Source organism: Anastrepha ludens, chromosome 3, assembly GCF_028408465.1.
Source record: "Anastrepha ludens isolate Willacy chromosome 3, idAnaLude1.1, whole genome shotgun sequence".
Taxonomy (NCBI): domain Eukaryota; kingdom Metazoa; phylum Arthropoda; class Insecta; order Diptera; family Tephritidae; genus Anastrepha; species Anastrepha ludens.
In genome coordinates, this window is record NC_071499.1 from 110961270 (window position 1) to 110977830 (window position 16561).

The 16561-nt window shown below is 37.9% G+C and overlaps 1 long non-coding RNA gene across 2 annotated transcripts in view; it reads left to right on the forward strand.

Moving 5' to 3' along the window:
- The window catches only part of LOC128858784 (uncharacterized), a 59648-nt gene extending 44140 nt beyond the window's left edge, over positions 1–15508 (forward strand). Inside the window, exons 4-6 of one of the 2 annotated variants that reach the window (XR_008454056.1) lie at positions 9655–9856; positions 9933–10338; positions 14408–15508. This is a non-coding gene — a long non-coding RNA (uncharacterized LOC128858784). The remainder of the gene's footprint in view (positions 1–9654; positions 9857–9932; positions 10339–14407) is intronic. The other variant, XR_008454055.1, reaches the window with a different exon arrangement.
- Positions 15509–16561: the final 1053 nt, after the last annotated feature.

Sequence of the window (16561 nt, forward strand, 5' to 3'; positions counted from 1 at the left end):
TAAACACAAATTTATCACAACTCTACAGACCATCTGAGTGTTTGACGATCGACGAGCAATTATATCCATACCGAGGAATGAAAAGATTCATGCAATACCTTCCATCGAAAGCCGCCAAATATGGAATAAAGGTTTGGTGGATTTGCGATATTTCATATCCATTTCATGGACATATTTATACGGGGAAATCAGCAGAGGGTCGTGAGACGAATCAAGGCGAACGAATAGTGAAGGACTTAGCCGTCGCTTACAGAGGGTCCAATAGGAACATCACAATATGTTATAAAGGTGAATTTAGAAAGAGGAGGAAAACACGAAAATCAGCGTTTTTGTGACGAGCATTCAAAATCTATTTGTAAATGTCTTGAATGTTTTAATGTTCAATAAATATTTTTCATAAATTTTTGTTATCAATAATAATGGTATAAATCGGCCCATACAGTACAAATCACCAATTCGACTAGGAAATGGTAATTGGGCACGTACGGATTTTGAAAGAGGGTGTGTATTTGCTGAACATCTGCAATCTGTTTTCATTCTCAATCAGTCTTCTGCAACTACTTTTTTACCACTAGACATATTGTAACCACCAAAAAAGCGAATAAAGTTAAAACAAATAACATACTCTCAGTTATTAATCAACTTAAACCTAAAAAAGCACCAGGTTACGACAAAATCACCCCAAAAATGCTAAAAGAGCTTCCCAATATTGCCGTTCTTCATATCAGGCACATATTTAACGCCATCTCTCGTACTGCCTACTACCCAACAGCTTGGAAATTATCTCAAATCACTATGATTGGTAAACCTGGGAAAGACTTAAGCCAAGCATCCTCATATCGGCCAATTAGTCTATTGTCCATACTTTCAAAGCTATTTGAAAAGTTGCTCTTGCAGAAAATAATGCCCTTTATTCAAGATAACAATATTATTCCTCAACACCAATTTGGATTTAGAGCAAAACATAGTACAACTGAGCAAGTTCATCGCATTGTGTCATTTATACGAAAGTCCTTTGAGAAAAAACATTACTGCACTGCACTGTTCTTAGACGTAGCACAAGCATTCGATAAGGTATGGCACCGCGGCCTAATTCACAAAATTACTAGTTTACTGCTTACGAATGTACACCTCTTGCTGCAAAACTATATCACTAATAGAGAATTTGTTGTGAAGCAAAAAGATTTTTTCTCTCGGCATTGTAGAATAGACGCTGGAGTTCCACAAGGCAGCGTTCTGGGCCCTATTTTATATGTATTATACACATCTGATATGCCAACGACGAGCCAAACAATGGCATCAACATTTGCCGATGATACTGCAATACTTTGCACTCACACAGGCCCAAAAGTAGCAACGTCTATATTACAAAGGCATATACTTGAAACAGAAGTATGGCTTAAAAACTGGAGAATAAAGGTTAATGAAACCAAATGCGTGCATATTACAATACTTTTACTCTAAGAAAAGAAACTTGCCCTGCAGTTACAATAAATGGTCAGAATATACCACAGCAAAACGAAATAAAATATCTTGGAATTCACTTAGATAGAAGACTAACATAGCGGAATCATATTGAAAAGAAAGTGTCGAATATCAAGCTTAAAATGAAAAGCCTATATTGGATGCTTAAGTCGAAATCAGCATTACCTCTAGAGTACAAAGTGCTACTATATAAAGCCATGCTAAAACCAATATGGACATATGGTACAGAAATGTGGGGAACGGCTACGCCCTCAAATATCGAAAAACTGCAGAGAGTGCAATCTAAAGCCTTGCGGATAATCACGGGAGCTCCATGGTACATAAAGAACGCTAATATTCACAGATATATTTGCATACCTCGTGTAGCTGATGAAATAGTACGGTTGAGCAAAAAATACCTACAAAAGCTAGAAGACCATCCCAATAAACTAGCGCGAAATCTACTTTTAGATGAAGGTCACACACGATTTAAAAAAGAGACATCTTCAAGTCTGCACTATCTTAATTATCTCATCTCACACGAGAGTCCGTCCACAACTTCCTCCAACCACATCTATCACACTCGAAAAAAAAAAACAAAAAACAACAACATTTTCACAATCGACATGAGGGACAACAGAAACTTTAAGGGAGACTGGAAACTAGGCCTTTCCGGCTCCCAGCTACGAAGAATCGGAGACTGGAAAAACGTCCTTTCCAGCTTCGAACTATTAAGAATTGGCGATTCACAACCGATTTAATCATATATGTAAATATATATTCATTCGAGCAAATAATTCGTTTCTTAGCACTGGCAAGGAAACATATTACTTTAGTATATAAGATTTGTAAACTTATTGTCAGTTTCTTATACAAGAAAGATTCAATAAATAAAGAAAAATGGAAAAAAAATAATGGTTTGTATGTAATTCTAGATACACTTTCAATATTGATTTTATTACAATTACAGCACGAACAATACATTGGAATCAAGTGGGTACCCGGGTACCCTGGTTATTGAACAAGCGCGTTAATTAGTTTGACCCCCAGGAATCAAATGCTATTTTCATTAAAAAAAAAGTTGAAAGCAAAGATCGATGTAAAATTGACCAAATAACGAGGATCCGGGCGGAAAAACATTTTTACCAAGCAGTGTTTGAACTGTACTATCTCAAAGATGGAAAAGGGTACCCGGGTACCCGGTTATTGGCATAAGGGTTAATGATGAACATCAGAGGTCCTAGGCGAAACTGCAGGAGACCACTTAGCACTGTTATGCCACCAATTTTGCTGTATGCAGCTCCAGCATGGGTGGAAGCCACAAATTACACCTCATACCTATGTTAAGTATATGAAATCAGTGTACCTATTGAGTGCCCTCTGAGTGTACTGCGCATTTCGCACGCGATCAGAAGACGCCATTATGGTTATAGCAGGACTACTCCCAATCAATTTAATGGTAAAAGAGTATACTCTGCAAATTCTGCGGTTCGTTAAGAAAAACACAATATTAAGGTTTGAAATACACTTTATTATTCGGTATAGTCTCCCTGAATATCAATACACTTGTCCCAATGAAATTGCACATTATGAATTCCATTCCTGAAGTGAGAATCTAGAAGGGCTGCAAAATACGCTTCCACAGTCGCTATGACCTAATCGTTTCATGAAAAAAGCTTTCCACGCATGCTTTTTGTTTAGGTCTGGAAGCAGATCGAAGTCGCCACGAGCCAAATCTGTTGAATACGGTGAATGCTCCAACAATTCGAACTTAAGTTCATGGATTTTAGCCATTGTCAAAATGCTCTTGTGGCGCGGTGCATTGTCCTGATGAAAAATAATATCTTGCTTTTGCCAACTAGGTGTTTTTTTTACCAATTTTTCCCTTTAGCTGATTGAAAAGGTTGCAATAATATTCAGAATTTATTGTCTTACCAGCTTGCAAGTAAATTACAAACAAAATTCCGTTCGTTTCTCAGAAAGCTGATGCTAACACTGGCTTGGCTGTTTTCTGGATACGAACTCGTTTCGGAGCCGAATAACCAGGTTCCCACCACTCTTTAGCCTCTTGTTTTGATTTGGTACAATGGTGATAGACTGAAGCCTCATCCATAATGACGAACCGATGCACAAAACCCACTTTATCCTTTCGAAAACGCAGCAAAATGTTTCTCGCATTCGTACGTGTTTTTGTTCCATTGTTAGTCAATGTGGCACTCAATATGCACACAGCTTTCTGAGACCCAATACTTCAGTCAAATATTGACTACCCATTCGGATGCCTAGGGCTTCTACTAAACCTCTTTCAGTCACTCGACGATTTTCCAATACGATCTCCTGTATTTCTTCTACGATTTCTGGTGTTGTTGTTGCTTTTGGACGTCCTTGACGTGGATTGTCTTCAAGGCTTGGCCATATTTAAATTCAGCAACCCATTTTCTGACTTTCCTAATTGATGGCGAAAAGTCCTTATATACTTTCAATATTTGTTACTAAATTCCCTTTAAACCTTCCAAAAGTAAACATCCAATCACTGCACGATAATTGATTTTTTCCATTGTAGAAAATACTGTGACGTGTTGGTACTAAAAAGACAAAGAATGAATCTGTCACAGATTGAAATGAATGTTAAAAAACAAAAAAATTTAGGTTAGTAGCAACGCATTCTCTTATCGAATCGTAGAACTTATTGAACAACCTAGTAGCTACATATCATAGTACGTGCGTTTAAAAACTGTTCTCATATAGACGCAATTATACAGACGTTTCGAAAGCATTCAACAAGGTGGACAAGTCAATACTTTAGTACAATTCAGAGCATCCCATAGGGTTACATCCCAAAGCGGATGTAAGCGCCGATTATATTTATATCCGCTGTCAGGGATAGGTATGTAGGTGCAGCAAGAGGTAAATTCTAGAAAACCTGTTGCGATATAGTGCAAAGAGATCTGAACCTGTTGGAGAGATGGTAACATAAGCCTCTTCAAAACTGTAGTCATTCCCTACATCAGACAATACGAACAGCTCTGCCCTTCAGCTGCGCTGGATACGTACATACATATATTTATTCCACACTCAACTGGGCGAAGTCCGTTAAACACGGCGATGGGAAATTTCTGGCATCTAAAGATATGCCAAAAACTTAAGCCTGCAGCTCCCACTTGCCCAACTCCCCAAAAATAGTAACATTAACGCTTTACACTTTGGAAAGAGGTTCTCAAAGAGGTTCAAAAGTGCTTGTTAAGAAACAAATTTTTAACGCATTCTATTCTATTAATCGAGAGTTGGTCGTAAGGTCTTGAAATGGTAACAGCGTACTCCAATTGAAACCGAACAAAAGACGTAAACAGCAGTTTATAGATATACGGATCAGAAAATTCAGTTATATTCCGATTGATGAAGCCTAGCCTCTGAATACGATTTTGAAAGAATAAAATTAATGTGACCACTGAAGGGAAATTTTGTATCGAAAAACACTCCAAGATTCTTAAACTCTGTTACACTTTGTAGTACATCAAAGTGGTTCAATAAAACTCCATAAATCACCACCGTCTCTCCGTCAAATATGCCTTAAGCCATTGCAGTGAAAGCCCAAGCAAGCCAACTTGTTTACTAAAATCTCGTGCGATACTTTGTCAAATGCCTTGGAAAAGTCAGTGTAGACGCAATCAACTTGGAGCCCTTTAGAAAACGATGAAATACAAAATTCGCTAAAAACAGCAAAATTAATAGTTGTAGAACGGCCAGTTACAAAACTATGTTGGTTTGGGTTAATTCTTGTCCTTTACAATGCATTCAAACAGTTTAGAGATGGTTGCTTACGAACATCATTTTTTCTACCACTTCCAACCTTTTAAGAAAGTGACCGTAGATAAAGATTTATTAAAAATAATCTCTAGAGGAATTGCTAACGCTGGACAATTCTTAAGCAAAATAGATGAAAGACCATCAGCATCTGTTTGTGACGACGGTTTGAGAGAAAGCATTCCTTGAGATGTGCAGATTGCCAAAATTTAGAGATGAGAATATCTCGGATGAAAAGTTAGCTCTACTTATAGACCCAATAAAACTAAAAATGCTAACTTTAAATCAATTCGGTGACTCAACCTTTGAGATAGCGCTGGTTTAAAAAGCTAATTGGCTAGAAAACATCAAATATGGAAAATAATATGGCGATTTTGAATTACTCATTAAGGAAGAATCCAAGCTCTTGAAAACATTAATCCTTAAAGAAAAGCTATCACCCGTTTACGGTCATGTCACTTACCCGAGATAAATGAATATTTTTTTATCTACTTCAGTCATAGAAAATTACTTTCGCCCCACCCAAAAATGACACACTAACTATGCCTTCAAATATAGATGATTTTAATAAATACGGCTTTCTTCAAAATGAATATTTTAATAAGTTTTTGTTTTTATACTTTGCAATTCCATTTAACATATTTCGTGCGCAAAATACTTTAACCCAGTATCGAACCGATACCGCCGATGGCTGTTTGCGGAATGTTCAAAATCGGATTTAGAACTCCACTCAAAATACCAACCGTCCCGGCTAGTGATGCCACGTCAGCGAGATTATCAGACAGAGTATCTGCTGCAGCATTAAGGTCTGCGGTATCAGTCTCTGCATCAGTGGTAGCGGGAACTGCATCTGCAGCATCGGCATCCGGACGCGCTTGCACCTGATTGAGGCACAAAATGGCTGAAAACAAAAAAAAATCGTTAGTTTAACGATTTTGGAAAAAAAAATTGAAAAAAAAATAAAAATAAATGCATAAATATAATACAAAAATAATACTAATAACTACTGAGATTAATTCATTTCTTCAATGGAGCAAAACAGGGGTAGGAACATCTGCCCAAAAACTTAATCACAATCGATCAGCGCACAGCTGTCAGAAAATACGAAGCCCTGTATTGTAACTTTACGAACTCTGAGTCTCCATAAAAAGTTTGACATCCTTTTAAAGAAAAAGTGCCAAGTCTTAATTTGAGCATAATTAAAAGAACAGCAAAAATGTCGAATCATGGAAAAATTAATAAAAAAAAATTCTAAGAAAAATATTTAAAATTTTTTACATTTTTTATTGAAAAGTATGGATAAAAACCTGCCCAAACTATCTTATATGTTTCCTCATAGATCGGCAATTACTTAACTTTCGATTTAAAGAAAGAAGGCTTGCATAAGGAAACCAAATTTTGAGTCCCTTGGGTGGTTGCTGCCTTCTCAGCAAATTTCATTAAAATCAAAGTGATGAAGTTTTCGTGCTAGTGCACTTGAAGTGTTTTGCCAACAAAGCAATTCCAAAAATGAAACAAAAAAGGGTGCAAAAGTGAACTTGCAAATTCATGTACTTCTCTTGTTATTTATACGTATGCATGCGTGTACATATATACATTCACACGTTTAGAGATACTGGCATATTTCTATGGGCGCGTTGCTACTGGACAAAATCAAAAGGCATACTTTTTGCACGATTTTAAACGTGTCAAAATGCGTATTATAAAACAAAAATTTCGTTTGCTTTCCGGTATAAAAAGCTGAGTTACTTCTGTAAAATACATCAATACTGAAGTATGGCGCTTTTCCGTAAATTTATTAGTGCTCTGTTGCTAGTTGCAAGTACGCTCGACTCACATTCTATTTTTTTAATTTTGTAGTTTTAAACAAATAAATTCCTTTACAGTTTTATTCAGCGCCTGCGAATGTAGGCCGCAAGAATTGCCTCTGACACTAGAAGAGGCACTGGGATTGGCAACGGGTGTTTTAAGTGGTCTTCCTGTCGGTCGAGCACTAGGTGGAACGGGTGTACTGCCTGGCCTACTAGGAGTATTACCGGCGCTTCCCTTGGTCCCGGCAACAGGTCTCATTCATGGACGTTAAATGCACTTTTTTAATGGAAGATGTGGGCACGAAAAGTGTGCTTCACACATTAACATTTTATTTAAATAAATTTATCTACTTCATATAACCTGGAAATATATTAAGGAACTTATACATCAATAAAATTGGGTGAAGTAAAAAGATCTGAGTTTTTCCGTGGCTGTAGCGTCTTTTGTGAGCCATATGTTTCTCAGGATGTGCGTATCGCAATGGGTCTTACTAACTACACGGCGATTTAAGGATCACTCTGGGTTCAATCCTGAACTATCCGTGCCTGACAGTCCACCACAAGATGGAAAGGAAACTAGAATTCTCCAAGAAATTGAAATTGATCATTAGTCACCTCTCAGCATGGGAAGCAATTAATTATTCCTTAAACAGGGGGCACAGGTGTGGTTTACTGATGGATCCAAAATGGAAGACGGTAGTGCCGGAGCTGGAATTGTTGGACCACATTTCAAAAAAGAAATTGCAAAGGTAATAACCACTTCCGTTTTCCAAGCAGAGGTCCTCGCTTTAGAGCTGTGTGCCAGAGAATGTCTGCGGAGAGGCATGCGCGGTGCCAATAATAACTTTCTCTCTGACAGTCAATCAGTACTAAAATGCTAGATAGCTCCTCATTCCAATTAAGGTTGGTCTGGGAATGTTTTAAAAGCCTCAACACCCTAGCATCAAGAAACTCTGATACCTTGATGTGGTTTCCGGGACATAAGGGACACGAAGGAAATGGAATTGCGGACACTTTAGCGAGAAAGGGGCAAATACCCCCGTCATAGGTCCTAAATCTTTCTGCGGGGTAAATAACAGCTTCAAAAGTGCCTTTTACATGAGCGGGAACAACGAGGCCTACTCAACTACTGGAGAGCCCAATCTGGGTTGCGGCAATCGAAAAGACTCATAGATCCAGAACGGATAAAGGCAGAAGCAATCCTTAACATAATGGAAAAGGGTATACAATTTTACACTGAACTACTAGCAGGATACTGTAAACTTAATTATCACATGAAAAAGATAGGAGCGATAGAAAACAATTCCCGTAGACTCTGCAAAGGGGCAGAAGAAACAACAGAACATATTCTACGCGACTGCCCAGCAATGGCACGACGCAGACTAGAAATTAAGCCTACAGCAGTTTTAGGATTTACGAACAGCCTAAAACTGTTTGAAAAGCCACGTGGCTGCACAATAGATCTCTTCAAGTCGCAGTGCACAAACAGTCAATCAATAATAAGAAAGTGTTTATTCACGACATTCTAAAATAGTGGCAAGGGAGAAAAGTTGAAGCAGGCGCCCAAAAAATGTGTGCCATCCATGGGCCGAAAACAATATCCAATGCAATAGCAAAGCGCTAGTTGCAATGATTTCATCCTAGTGATATAGACTTTGACATTGAGTCACGCTCTAGTCCACCAGTCTTTGATAAATCGTACTGAATTCAAGCAATGATCTGGATTCAGTTAACTTTGCGAACGACTTACAGTTCTAACTACTGTAAGCCCCAGAAGAAAGAAAGTCTAATGAAGTCAAATCACTTTATCCTGGAGGTCAATTTGCATCACCATCGCGAGAGATAATCCTTCACGCCAAAACATTCAATGCATTTATTAAATAATAGCGTCACACTGTCTTCAACAGCCACGTCAGGCCGTACGCTGCTATTTCCATCTCAACGTGATAACTTTCTCAATTGTAGTGTACTAAGGATATGCGAGTGCATCCTAGAGATTGCTTAGATATTTAAATTCAAAGGTTTCTCCTTCTCTTCGAGGATAGCGCAACACCATCGTCGAGCTCCTCGTGCTAAGCGACTGTCTCCAAGCATTACTCTGTGTGGAGGAAATGCAATTATTCGTTGCAGCTATGCCACAGCCTCTCGGGTGTGATTAGCCTCTTCATCGGTTTTTGGTTGTTTTTTAAAATGAGCATCAGAAGTGATTCCGGAGTAAAATATTCACCACCTTGCATCTATAACTTTGAAATAGCGATCACTTAAAGAAGACATCGGTAAAGTATTTTACTGGGTCTCCTGCATTGCAGTCGCGCACAGGATCTGATTCGTCTTCGAATCGATGGCTTAAAGCAGCTGTGATCAGTTAACCTTCCAATCTGGGTCACAGCGATAACTCCAGCAACCCTTGCTGCTTCTATTTCTGCCAAGTACAAAGCACTGTTTTTCATACTAAGGAGCATTCGATGCCTTTTCTTGAGCGATAGTTGCTTCTTTAGCCAATATATAGGCAGATTCCTATCAATAAATGTTCCACAAATCTTTCTCTCTTTCTCGGGACATCGAAACATGGAAGGTAACGAAAAAGCAGATGAACTAGGGGGGATCTGCTGAAGGAAAGAATGCCAACCCTAGCATACCGCGGTCCAAGTGTCTCGAAAAACTGTCTGGCTTAGATGTCAACAACCTAAGAAGATTCCTGAAGTGCACCAACTGGATATAGGCAAGCTGTAAATAACCGTTAAGCAAGTTGATAACGAGGATCTTTGAACAAAATGGTGCGGTAAAGCTAGTAGGATTCAGGATGAATCATAACTCTAACCAACCAACTTTCTTTCTCTTTCTTTACAATAGCAATTTTCGAATGAATGGAAATTAAAAATATAAAAATACATATAAATGTAATGACTTACCGCCAATTAGCAAATACAAAGAAATATTTTTTCGCGCCATTGTACTATCACAACGAAGTAACTCTTTCAAACTGTGTACAGAACCTTTCTCGGTCCTAGTTTATATAGGAACAACTTCACGAGACTTTGCACAAACAATAAATATTAAACATTTCTAAACAGTAATTAAAATAAAATTATATTAGTAAAATAGCCAAAACTTGGATTTGAAAGAATTTGCTGCTACACTGATGTATGACGGCACAAGCAAAACTAACTTTTTTTTCTAAAATACAATGTTTTAATATTAAAGTTCACTTTACCATGCCAACAGAGCCTGTTAAACTATCTGCCCGATATATTTGAAGGTAAGTTGATTCACCCTTAAAATTATTTAGTTAAATTGAAAGTGAACAAAAGTGAAGTGAAAAGAGTTTTGGATTTCTAATCCAGCTTTTCTATAGTCTCCTTCTATCACGAAATTCAGCAAACGAAAAGTGCTCATGGATGCTCTAAGGTTTACTTTAGGTTAATCGGCCTGATACACCCCACGACAGTTTCATCTTGGGATTAGTAGGGAAACTGGTTTTGAGTTAGGTCGTGTGATGAGTAGAAAATCTTTAAAATCAAGGCTCTTAGACCATCAAAAGTTAACTCGATCTACACTAGAAATCTTAGCAGAAAATCGTCAATCAATACAGTGATATTCCTAAGAAAGCAGACGAGTACTCTACATACTGGGTGAACGATATGAAGTGTTATCTATTCAAAACACCATAACTTTTTTGTGTGAAATTAGTTTCTATTGATTTCAAAGACAAAATTGTTCAAAAATGATTATAATTTTAACATATATTCACTTTAGCTCGATATGACCACCTTTTGCCTTCACTATAGCCTTCAAACGGTCAAAGAATGAGTTGCATGCTGCGCGAATGTGATCTTGAGGTATTTTGGCCCGTTCTCGTATAATCGCTTTTATCAGCGCATCCATACTGGCATACTTTTTAGTCCTCACCTTGCTCTCCAAAATGGACCAGATGGAATAGTCCATCGGATTTGCATCTGGCGAATTCGAAAGCCATTGTGTGGACGAAATGAAGTCTGGAACATGATTTTTTAACCATTCTTGGTTCACACGAGCTTTATGAGACGGTGCCGAGTCCTGTTGGAACGTCCATGGTCTACGACCGAAATGTTTGCGTATTCACGGCTCTAGAGCAGCTTCGAAAACATTTTCCCGTGCAGCTTCTAAAACATTCACTTTGACACCAGGCTCGATAAAAACGATTGGAGAGCGTCCATCAGCAGTCACTGCGGCCCAAACCATTACTTGCGATGAGAAATTGCTTCGAGTGGCCATACGTAGGCTCAAATTCTCGTATGAGCGTTCGGTCAAGTAAACACGATAGTTTTGAGTGTTTATGAAGTGCTCAATCGGGAAATTTTTTTTATCAGAAAACGCAATGTTAGGAAATTCGGCACGTTCGTGCAAGCGCAACAACTCCTTTGCTCTTTCGCACCGACCTTTTTTGTTGCTGGGGTGAAAGATCGTGTGCTTTTTGAAACTTGTAAGCCTTGATCTTGAGCTCATTTTTCAATATGCGTCGAGTGCTGTTGCGATATTTTCAGTTCTTTGGCCATTTTTCTTCCACTTCGACGTGGATTTCCTTCAAGTCGAGTCTTCACTTTCCGAACCAATTCTGGCGTTGCTGCGGTTTTTTTTGGTCCACCTCCATAGCGTTTTGCAATGCTACCAGTATCATTGTAACGTTTTATAGTGCGTTACACAAACATTTTATTCACTTTGAGGTGATTGAGCTCACGAGCAATGGCTGGTTGTGATTTTCCAGCCAAATATAACGCAATCACACTATTACGTTTGAATTCCATCACAGAAAAAAAAAAAATTCAACAAAACTAAGACGCAAATGCTTTTGATGGCTTATAAACAATATACTGAACTGTCATTAGAAAAATTTTGACGTTGATGTCATAAGCTGTTTTACAGATACAAGCAGTGTGAAGTTGTATATGAGGTGTGTTCAAAAAAAAATAAGATCAATTTTCATTTTTCTCGAAAAATATTTATTTCTCCATCAATTTGTATTTTATCTCCTTCAGTGTAGTGCTTCTAAGATGTAATACACTTACGCCAGCGTTTTTTCAAATCCTCGAAGCAGTTCTGATATGCGCTTTTTGGGATGTCCTTGAGCTCTCTCAGCGATTCAGTTTTTATCTCCTCAATCGTCGCAAATCGCCATTCTTTCATGGGTCTCTTTAGTCTTGAGAACAGGAAAAAGTCGTAGGGAGCCAAATCTGGTGAATACGATGGCTGAGGCATGATAACGGTGATGTTTTTGGCCAAATAATCTCTCACAAGCAAAGATGAGCGAGAATGTGCATTGTCATGATTCAAAAGTCATGCATTTTTTACACAAGGCCGGGCGCTTTTTGTGTTTTGGTTAACTTCACGCAAACGGCGCATGACTTCAAGGTAATATTTCTTATTTACCGTACGACCTTGTGGTAAGAACTCCTGATGCACTACGCTATGGTAATCGTCGAAAACAGTGAGCAAAACCTTGACATTTGATCGAACTTGGCGTGCTTTCCTTGTCTTGGCTCTCCTGGACTCTTCCAATGGGTCGATTGGGCTTCGGTTTCGATGTCATAACCATATACCCATAATTCATCATCAGCTATGACCCTCTTACGTAAATCTGGGTCATCGTTGACGTCATTCAACAATTCCTGAGCGATGCCCATGCGACGTTGTGTTTGGTCAAAATTCAGCAATTTTGGAACGAACTGCGCTGCCAGACGTTTCACGCCCAAAATTTCCGAAAAGATTGTATGGTATGAGCCAACCGATATGTCGATATGCCGACATTCTCAGCAACTTCTCTAATTGTGATTCGACGATTTTCCATAATAATTTTCTTCACTTTCTTAACAGCGTTGTCATTCACATCTTCTGGACCTTCTGTGAAAAGCTTGCACAACATATAAGCATTTTTGAAGTGAAAACTTCTTTAGAATCGTTGGGAGTGATTTGAGAAAAAGTGAAACGAAAAAAGCGACACTCTTGGCTACGAATATTACATATACACGTAGCGACGAACTAAATAACTTTTAGGCCAGCGCCGACAGCATGGCGCGATAGCCGAGCGGCTAGCAATGTGAGCTTCCTATCCAAAATCCTTGGTTCGAATCACAAGAAACAATTTTTTTTTATACAGTTATTTTATTTTATTTTATGATATGTTTATGAAGAGCTTTTTTTCATGGCAGAAATACACTCGGTGTTTTGCCATTGCCTGCTGAGGGGTGAGCGCTATTAGAAAAATAGTTTTCCTTAATTTTGGTGTTTTCACCGAGATTCGAACTGACGTTCTCTCTGTGAATTCTGAATAGTAGTCACGCACCAACCCATTCGGCTACGGCGTTTGTTTAATTTTACTGATGCAAAAATGAGGAAAAATATATGAATAAAGTTTGCTTACTGTTTACACATTTTCCAAAGGTGACGGAGAACCAAAAAAAAAAGTCGATTTTCAAACAAATACGAGTGCATATGTGTAATTGTGTTAGAGTTTCGGTCACGCCCCAGCAAAACCTGCGTTCATATGTGTTTGTAACATTCAAAAAAATGTAATTGTGTTAGAGTTTCGGTCACGCAGGTTTTGCTGGGGACGCTCATAATAGCAACCGCGTGTGTATTTTTATATTCGTAAATATTTTCATTTTTAAATATTTACCGCAATTATGCCAAAAAATAATGCAGAAAAGTGTCGTGAATATCGACAGAAAAAAAATCAATAGCATCACGGAATTCATTCACGAAAATTTAATAAAGTATACACCAGAAGTATCGCGGATACTAAGAAAAGATTACAATAAAGTTCCAATGATTTTAAGTGGCGATTTTAACGTAAATTTTGCATTGGACACAGCGGTTCCTTTAATTGACGTTCTCAATACAACATTCAATTTAAAAATATGTAACAATCGCACTGAATCGACAACACGATCAAAAACAACCATTGACGCGGTATTTCAAAGACATGTTGACAACATCGAAACCAAAGCATTTGTATCATATTTTAGCTATCATAAGCCACTCGTATCATTTGTTGAAATTGAAAACATTGAGGATGAATAATAATAAAATGAAGAAAATAAAATATGAACTTTATAGCAATATTATAATGAACCTATAATTATCTTGCTCCTAATGCTGCTTTCGTCTTATTCTCTCTCAGTTTGTTTTACGGAAGGTTTCACTTCTATCGCGTCTAACCGTTAGACTGGTGTTTTTTTTTACTCAGAGTGCTCTCGCCGTATGCCACTTTCAACTTTTGTTTTTAAACATTTAATTCCATTTTTAACACACAATTTTATGCAACTTCTTTGATCCATTTTTTTCAATTGCAGAAAATCTCCGAACACGTCATTGGTGGACTAAGATAAACACCTGCAGGTGTTTGGATGTCGTGTTTGGGCATTCCTTGATGAACAATGAAGGTAGAGCTTACTGGGGTCTCCTAAACTAAATATGCGGATTATCACAGAAATAATATGGCTCGATAGCAGACGTATAATAGAGATGAAACTGTCAGTTGAGCCCACTTAGTTCTCCTTCTTTGTGAACTAATAATTTTATTGTTAGTTTTTATTTAATAAATAATAAATGAATACAAAATTGCCAGAGAGAACCGAGAATTGCTCAACGAGAATTTTCCGGAAGCGACTTCATTTCTCGGCGTGAATGCTCTTTTTTAGAAGAAAATTAAGGAAAAATCATCCGAGTCATACCAGATGAACACAATGGTTGTTCGATGATATTTACAGGGTTCTAGACCAAAATTTTTTGGTATTGTTGTACAATTTCGCAAATAAATGTAAGGATAATGAAAAGCTCCATAGTGGCATTCTAACCATATTGTTTGACGGCACTCGCCGCACGAGAGAATTGGATCTCGAACTAAGGTATCTGAAAGACGGCGTTACGTCCAACAATCGAAGTAACTTTCGAACTTTTGGACACCAAGTTCGGAGAGAGGCTGAATTTTAATTGAAATCAAAAATCTTCAAAACCCCAAAAAAAAATTTAGTTAAGAACTCCCACCCCAAAATCTAAAAAATTTATTTACCCAGGTTTCATAAAATATGTGGAAAGGTCCTAACTCATGGTTTTGTTACATTGAAAGAGAAGGAAAAAACTGATTACAAATTTAACCAGAACAGAATGCCTTTTCCAATTCGTTGCCGCGTCGGTTTTACGTCCAAGAACTGTCACTCCAGCTGCATTTCCCGTACATGTCTGAGAAATATATGTGCTGCTGCAGCAACAACAAGAATATAATACATATTTTTCTAATTTCTTTCAATGCTTATATATACTACCGTTAGTTTCTATAGCAATGCAATATTTTTAAGTGAAGTTGTATTTAGAGATTAAGAACTGAATTTGTTGAAAATATGAGTCAATCAATTGCTAACGTGCCACTAGAAAATATGCTTTTAAATCACGTCTAAATTTTTGCTTTCCGTCTTTTTCGCTTTCCTGAAAGAATTCATGGATTTGGGTTTGCATGTTTTATGATAAAATGGAAATAACTATTGAAAGATTCTATAATGGAAATTAGTGATTAGTTGTTGGTGGATACACTTACTTTCTGCATGTCTCAAGCAAGAACCAATAATTTCAAGAAGCAATAATGTCGTTGTTACCTAAAAGTGTTGTAATCAGAACAAAAACTTATACACTGAATTCAAAAAGGTGCCTACGGAACATAATTGCGGCTCAAGGTGCCACTCATCATTTCTAAGTTGATGGAAAATTCATGAAGGCCAGGCCTTTAGGCCTTCAAACAACGGGAATAACTAGCAAAAAACGCAAAAAATAGTAATCTTTCAACAATGGATTACGGCGGAAAGCATAAAGCATAAACAAAACGTTTGAATTTTTGGTTTCCCTTTTCTTGCACATTCTCATGGTAAATCGACATAGGGCGTCGGGCATCAACATAACTTTTGAGGTTTTGAAGTTTAAGAATTTTTTTATATATATTTTTACGGTAAATTTTAACCCGTTATATGCCTCTGTTCAGAACATTTGTTGCCCATTTCCACATTTCCCATTCATTGAGAATTTTTCCTCTTCTTGATAAGCGCGATAACCGCTTAAGCGATTTGGGCAAAGTTTAACAAAGCGCGCCAGTCATTTCTTTCTCGTACGAAACGGTGCCAGCTGGAAACACCAAGTGATTCCAAGTCCTTCTCCACCTAATCTTCCAAACGCAGAGAAGTTCTTCCTCTTTCTTTACTATCACCAGCTGATACCGCATCGAATACTTTCAGAGCGGGAGCGTCGTCAAGCTCATACAGCTCATTGCTCCATCGCCTACGATACTCGCCATCGCGAACAGGCAAAGGCCCAAAAATCTTCCGCAGAATCTTTTTCTCAAACACTCCAAGGGACACCTCATCGCATGTTGTCATCTTCCAAGCTTCTGCGCCATACGTTAGGACGGGCATGATGCGAGTCTTGTAGAGTGTTAGTTTTGTAGGTCGAAAGAGAACGAG